This window comes from Phoenix dactylifera, chromosome 7, assembly GCF_051530095.1.
Source record: "Phoenix dactylifera cultivar Ajwa chromosome 7, Ajwa_hap1_PhDact_Kaust_v1.1, whole genome shotgun sequence".
Taxonomy (NCBI): Eukaryota; Viridiplantae; Streptophyta; class Magnoliopsida; order Arecales; family Arecaceae; genus Phoenix; species Phoenix dactylifera.
The window spans coordinates 12,265,142-12,273,045 of record NC_143196.1 but is presented as its reverse complement, the minus strand read 5'-3'; positions in this window follow the sequence as shown (position 1 = coordinate 12,273,045).

Sequence of the window (7,904 nt, the reverse complement as noted above, 5' to 3'; positions counted from 1 at the left end):
CCTTCTAAACACTCAACATTTGATTGTTCTTCAAGGAGATGGAGGATGAACGTGAGGAAGAAGGAGAAGAAGGGATGGAGGCCCTCAGAGAATTTTTTCAGAATTTTTTGAAACCTTTAAATATGGTATATCTTGAACCCAAGGCATGGGGGTCTTTTATAGCCAAAAGACCACCCCACGCCTCACACCTAATTTAGCCAACTAATTTGGTTGATAAAATTCCCAAAAATTTCTGGTGGTTTGGCAGCTAAGAGGAGATAAACATATCCAAATTTCGTACATTTTGGATCCCTAAAAGATAGGAATTCATGCATCCAAATTTCAGTTGCAGACCACCCTATTTCATGCACCATGCAATCCCTACAAATTAGGAAATTCATCTAAATCTTTCTAGAAAGATTTAAGGCTCCATTTTTATAGAAAATATAGCCCCACGCCTCCTCTCTTCTCACGCCAATTTTTGGCCAAAAATAAAGCGGATAGGTATAGAAAATATCGGGAATAAATTAAGGTGTCATTCTTCTCCAAGAAGATAAGGATGGGTTCCTAAAATTTAGGGATTCTTATCCTTATCCAATTCTGATTATTTGGACTCATAATCCTTATCAAATAAGATCTTCTAATTGATTTGGATCAAGCCTAATCCAATTGGGTCAAGTTCCATCAATTGGGTCAAGCTCAATCTACTTGGGTTGAACCCAATCCAATTATATCAAACCCTGATGCAGCCCAAATTGAATCCTATTCAATTTGGCTCAACCTAAGCCCAATTACTCAATCAAATTAAGTTCATTAGCAATCTAATTGCTAATTAATCCTCCAATAATTTAATAATTATTTTAATGCAACTTTTGCTTTGGATAATTTGTCAATCGAATTGACCAAATTATCCTTAAATGATTCTTAATCATCAATCAGCCATTTGATCAACCTAGAAACTTCTATGCGTGTGACCTCATAGGTTCGAACCTAAGCCGGTAGTATAGGAACGTCTTCCTATACTAATCGATGTGACCATCTAGCAATGGTACCCGACGTCCAGATAGGCCGAATATATACGAAGCAAATATTCTGGAACCCTAGACTATGGTTACTGTATAATTCAGTCCCTTTGACTCCTAATGCCAGGATGACTTAGAGCTCACTGTCAACCCTATAATTAGTACATCCATTATGTGATTAACTTTAGATATTCCGTGACTCCTCATTGGGATTACCCTGGCTAAGATTTTGCTAAATTAATCACAAGACATTATCTCCTGTTTTCAGGAGGGGTCAATTCCATCTCGACTCACAACTGACTACGCAAGTACTTGACTGCACCCAGTGACCTTCCGTCACTGAATTAGAAATTTAGGTAGTTCGGTACCAAAGTACAGTGAGTTGCTTGCTAGTCACAGGTTGCGATCTTAGGTCAGAGGGCCAAACTTATATCCATATCCACTCGGAACATCTCTTGACAGTAGAGCATTCCGGAGTTGGTCACGTTCGGTGAAATGTACTCCTACACTTCACCTGTGTGGCATACCAGTGTCTCCACACTCCTTGGTTAAGAGGACAACCAACGTATATGTCACACAACAACCTAATCTCGATAATGTTGTCGTCCTAGTAACAACATATCATTTGGTCGCGAACAAGTTTAAGGACTTAAAGATAAATCCTCCTTTATCATAAAATAAGTTCTAAGGACTTCATCATATAAGAGTTCATTTGAAGATGAAATGATGAATAATGCCAAATAATACTTTATTAATTTGTCAATTCATTTACAAAATTCAATCATCAATATGCTGACGATTGACATTTAGGATACAATTCCCAACAGGTTCAACCTAGGGCATCACCTTAGAGCCCAAAACTTAGAATATTTTTGTTCTCTTGACCTCCCTACCTACCCAGGGTTAGTTAGGAAATTTTATGGGACCATCACAAGGGATGGCGGTGGTGTCCAAGGGGTAGTAGCCAATGTCCCCATTCTCATTTTAGAAGATCTCATTGCTAGGGTCCTCCACTTGTCTCGCGATGGGATTGCTCCCACACATCCCAGAGACATGACAGAGGCCCTTACGGCCATTTTAGGGAGACCACCCCAATCCTCCATAGAGGAGGTGCCTGCAAATCAGCTTTCGGCTGAAATGCGACTCCTCCTAAGCATCATATCTAGGACCCTTTTTCCTAAGACTGGTCGGTTTGACTTTGTCTCAGAAAAGGACCTAGCATTGATGTTCTACATTCTACATGACATTCCCCTAAACTTTCCAAAGCTAATCTATAGGTATCTCTGTGAACCCTTAGATAAGCCTAGGCTAAGTCTTCCCTACGGTATGCTCTTTACACTTATCTTTAGGGAATTAGAGGTCCCTATCTTTGAGAGAGAACCCACATGCTCCCTCAGGTACACTGATCATATGGGTGAGGGACTCTTCACAGAATGGGCTTCCATAAAGTAGAGGGTGTCTGGGTTAGGAAAACATCTTCATCCACACCATCTAACCCTACTACTCACCATTCATCTAGCCCTGACCATGACCAGGACCACTACACAGCTCCTCCCACTTTTCCATCTACTTTTGGTCTCTCATTCCCAACTGAACCATCCACTTCAGCTGGACCATCTACAGCTCCACCACCTCAGCAGCCCCTAGAGGTCAGAATCAGCACTGAGCAGCTCCGGGAGCTGAGAGATGAGATAGTGAGGGAGCTGAGAGATGACATAGTGAGGGAGCTGAGAGGTTCACACAGTGCACCCTCCACTGACGTCATTCCCTCCACAACAGCGGTATCCATGATGATAGCAGACTTTAAGGAGGAAATGTCCAACATAAGGAGCCTAGTCCAGGATCAATACTGGAGCCTTAGCAACATAAAGGAAGACACGAGATAGATGCGAGACAGCATCAGAGAGGAGCCTGGAAGGCAAAGTTAAGGTGCGGAAAGGCTTGCAAATGCCTTAATCTTCAAGCTTGACACTATTCAGGAGAATGTGACCCAGCTAACTGAGATACAATCTAAGGCCACCTTGGAGATCATCACACAACTAGGGAATGTATCTGAGGGGATAAGCTTAGTCATGCAACATGCTAGACTGAGTAAGGGAGCCACATCCTCCATTACTAGACGACCCTAGTGTATTTTTGATTTTATGATGTACAGTCCCTTGAGAACTTTTCTGATATGTATTCACTTTTGTACTCAATCTTGACTTTAATACAATGAATAGAAATTTTCTTTTAAAAAAAACTGTGCAATTTGACTTGTTATCTCTTTCTGTGTTATGTGCCTTTTTGCTATGATGACAAAAAGGGGGAGAAAGTATGATGAATTGAAATGTAAAGGGAATCACTAAACAAAAGAAAATCCTTAAAGCAAAATGTAATTTGTTCTTAGTGGATTCGATACCTCGAGGCTCATTATCTCTCTGTTGGGGCTTCTCAAGGAGTAATCTTCAGAATCTATTCAAGGGATATTCGGAGATTAGTTGAATCATACTCAAGAACAAATTATCAGATTTTTCCTCTGAAAGTAAGAATTTAAGCTCAAAAGTTTCAAAACATTAAAAGAAAATTCAGAAAACTTAAACAAAATTGAATGCACATGTTGAGGGGGAGAATCTGAAATCTTAAGAAAGCAAATTCATTAAACACATATAAGCCAAACAATTGATTGCATGATTTGAAGGCTTATATAATTCCAAATGAAAGGGGAAGCTTTAATTTCAGGATTTACTGATTCATACCTTTCAATTTTGGATAAATTAAATGACTAGACATTTGAATTCATTTCAAAACTTTACAATAAATCACCTCTTGGTTGAGCTATTCACTTTACAAATACTCAATATTTTGTCATCAACAAAAAGGGGGAGATTGTGGAGTGATTGGTTATACCCCTATTTGATTTTGATGAGCTCAAAGCATTTGAGTATATTTCATGTTGTACTAATGAATTCAATCTAGTGTTTCAGGCGAATATATATGAATTTATCTTTAAGAGCATCGAGTCTTGGTTCAAAGTAATTTGGCTAAGTGTTGAACTCAATTGAGCCAAAGTCTGAAGCTCGAGTTGACTCCGGAAGATTGCGAGTCGACTCTAAGTGTTTCAGAGGGTCTGGCACAAGCTCGAGTCGACTCCGGTACACTACGAGTCGACTTCGATTGAGAATAGACAGAAGGACAGAAAGATGAATTTCAGACCCTGTTACCGAGTCGACTCCAGAAGGCTTCGAGTCGACTCCGATGCTTGACGAGTCGACCTCTACAGATCCGAGTCGACTCCAAGGAGTAACAGACAGAAAGACAGAGAGGTGTTTTTTAGATCCTGTTACCGAGTTGACTCCAGAAGGATGCGAGTCGACTCCAACGTTTGGCGAGTCGACTCCTAATCATGCCAGAGTCGACTCTCAGAGGAAAGCGGACTGAAAGGCAGAATACCAAACTTAGTGACCCTGTGAACAAGTCGACTCTGAGAATTCGAGAGTCGACCCCAAGTCAGCCGAGTCGACCCCAACAAAGTACGAGTCGACTCCGAGGCAGCTCAGATCAACAGACAGAGGATCAGTTTTTCGGGCTCTGAGAGCCGAGTCGACTCCAAGAGGATCCGAGTCGACTCGAGAGAGAAATGAAGAAAAATAGATCTCTGAAATCCTGAGAACAAGCCGTCTCCAAAATGCCGAGTTATCTCCAGATCTTGGCGAGTCGACTCCAGGTTGAGACGACACTTTAATTCAAATCCTGAATAGTGGGCAAGTCGTCTCCAGTAAAGCATGAGTTAACTCCAGCAACAACCGAGTCGACTCCAGATCGAGCGAGTCGACTCCAATCCCAACGGATACATTATCAGGAGGTGCAGACTGTGCAGAACGGCTACAAATCAGTGTCTAACGGCTATTTTTTAAAAAGGACTGTTTAAATAGCCAGAGTAAATAGTAGTAGACAACAAGAGAGTTACTCCATCTGTGCATTAAGTCGTTTCCAACTACCAAGAGTCCATTGAGAGAAAAGACAAGTAAAAAAAGGAAGAAATGCATTTAATTCATTCCTTGAAGTTTTTCCTTCGCATTCAAGGCTCTTCTTCTGACATCAAATCTTCAGTGCACTCAAAGAGGAGACTCAGAGTTCGAGAAGCCCTTTCTTCCTCTTTCGAAATCTGTTTGAGGGCTTCTAACTTTATTCATATTGATTCACATTTACTTTTTAGGAAGCTTTCCTTGTATCTTTTCCCAAACTGTTTTTCTTACTTGATTCAATCAGGGGATTGAATCAAGGGTTCTAAGGTTTGTTGGTGAGCCAAAGTTAAAACCAACGGTGTAAGGGTTTGATTGTGATCCCGAAAAAACAATCGGGTGGTTCTAGTCGGTGAGCCTGTGAAAACCGACCGAGTTCGTTGTGATCTCGCGAAAACAACAAGTTGGGTTGTGATCTTGTAAAACAACCGGTTGTAATCCAAGGGATTATAGTGAACTCCCAAGTGAAACTTGGAGAGTGGACGTAGGAGCAAGGGTTGGCTTCGAACCACTATAAAATTTTCTTGTGTTTGCATTGGCTATTCGTCTCTTCCAATCTCCTCATCAAGTAGCTTAATTAACCTACTTGCATTAGAATTAAATAATTACTCATCAAGTTTTAATTTGTCAATAATTAATTCACTCCCCCCCCCCTCTTGGGTTGTCTCCTTGGGCAACAGTATTGCTTTTTTGGAAGAGAATGTTGGTTTCTGAAGGGTTATGGTGTTTACAAAATATCATGTCACTTTGGAACTGGAGCATCTCCTTAGTCACCCAGATAGAGTCTATAAATAGGCTCTAAGTCCAGCACTATGGAATATTTGAACACAATCCGATCATCCACTGGTGCTTTGTCTCTAGAGAGACTCTTCTTCCCCTATGAGATAGAGACTCAATCACTCTCTTTTTTCACTTTCTGCTTTCCTGTTCACAATCTTGCTTTCTACGCATTTGAAGGGGACATTCGGATCCAGTCTTCCAACGATCGTGCTCGTTAAAGAAAGATCGGACCGAGTCGGATTGTTGTACTTTAAGGATGAGATCATCCAAATTCTCGTATAGAAGCGAATCACGTTCTTAGGTAGTATATATCAAATATCTTGATCCAAAAAAAGTTCTTTTCAATCTTGTATTTTTCCTTTAGTAGTTGCTTTTTCCTTTTATAACACTATTATGAGAATTACAAAAATAGCAGCATAGAAATTTCTCTGTCATTAGTCCAACAGTATCCAGGTAGGCTAGGGGAAGCAAATTATTGGGCGGCGATCATGAAGTTTCATTGGAGCAGTAGGTTTATGGTATAGAGCTTATCAAGTGCTACATCAGCAGCAGTCCTCCATCACTGACTACAAAGTAATGCAAGCCAATCAAACATCGGGTCAACCAGGCTTTGACAATGAATTGATGACAACCCTTGTGCCATCCAGACACTTCCAACGTCACAAAGGTCACTGTCAAGAGAAAGCCAACCCTCAAAACATCTGATAGTGAATAATGCCTTCTAGAAACCCAAAGCTGAATTCCACTCCAAGCCAAATATTGAGTCAACTGATGATGAACTAGTAATCATCTGATTTGTGCTGATGGTAGTTACCTACTGTCCAAAGATCAAGGGCCTTAATTGGGCTCAATTTGAAAGACTTAATGAACTGATGATGCCCTATGAACTGTCAATTCCCCTATTGTTCCAATCATATTAATTGCAGATGGTTCACCGTTGGTAAAAGTTCTCTTCTAGATACTCACCCATGGCAAGGAAACTTAATTTGATGGTCTTAGATTCAGTTTTCCTATGCTTTTCAAACTTTGAGGGTACTTGCTTGTCCCTGTTATTGTAAGCAATCTCAGAGCTACAACCCGTAGATTTGATTTTGATCATTGAAAATTGAATAAACTTCTTTCTTTTGATTGCACTATGGCGTTTTTTTCTCTGCATGGTATATTCTACATGATCATGGATTTCGCGGATAGTGTTATGGCCAGTTGATGGAGTTTTGCCAATAATAGATCACCCTTGGCAGCAAGGTAGCTACCAGTTTTCCCGTCCAGATTTCTTAGATCGATTTCTTGATTGCCCCACCTTTAGATTTCTTAAACTAATCCTAATGTAGTATTATAGACTGTATTGTTACTCTTGCTCCCATCAGGATAAATTTGACTATCATTTCAAAATTCTAGGATTAGTTTAATTTTATTGCATAGCCGGCTTTAGCCTTCTACTAAGTAGTTCTACAACTTAAGTAGGCTCCCGCCCGTGCCATCCTGTTTATTTCCACTAGCTGATCATCGACGGTACGGTTCTTAGGGAGAGGATCTAGGGAAGCAAGGGCAGAAAATGGTAACGAAGGGCTGAAAGCTAAGGACACAATGGCTAGAACAAAAGACGACATAAAAAGGTAGTGAATCTAGGGATATTTTGATTATAATATCCCCAAATTGCCTATGGTAATGTTTTTGACTTGGGCCTATTAAAGAAACTTTAGCCCAAGGTTTTAGTTGCATCATAAAAAAATTTTATCAAGCTTAATTTATAAATAGGGATAATGATCCAAAAGGATTACGAGACTCTATATGGATTACTTTGGTCATTATAAATAAAATTAGGCAGGGTCTATAAGTAAGATCCGCCACATTGGAAAGCCTAATCGCATGTTAAATTTCTGAAGGCCATAATCTAGTCGTATGATGCCTAAATCAAATAAATTTTTGAGCCCTACAATATGGCATCTCCCCATAAAGTATAGGGCACACCAAGCGATCAATCCAAATTTCATTGTTTGGGCTTTTGAACATGTTGGTCAAATTAAAAATTTTCTTTCCAAGAAAGAAGTTGATTGGATACATCTTTTAATCCGAGAAGAATTAGATGGAGCGATTGAAGAAAAGTTGAAGTAGAAAT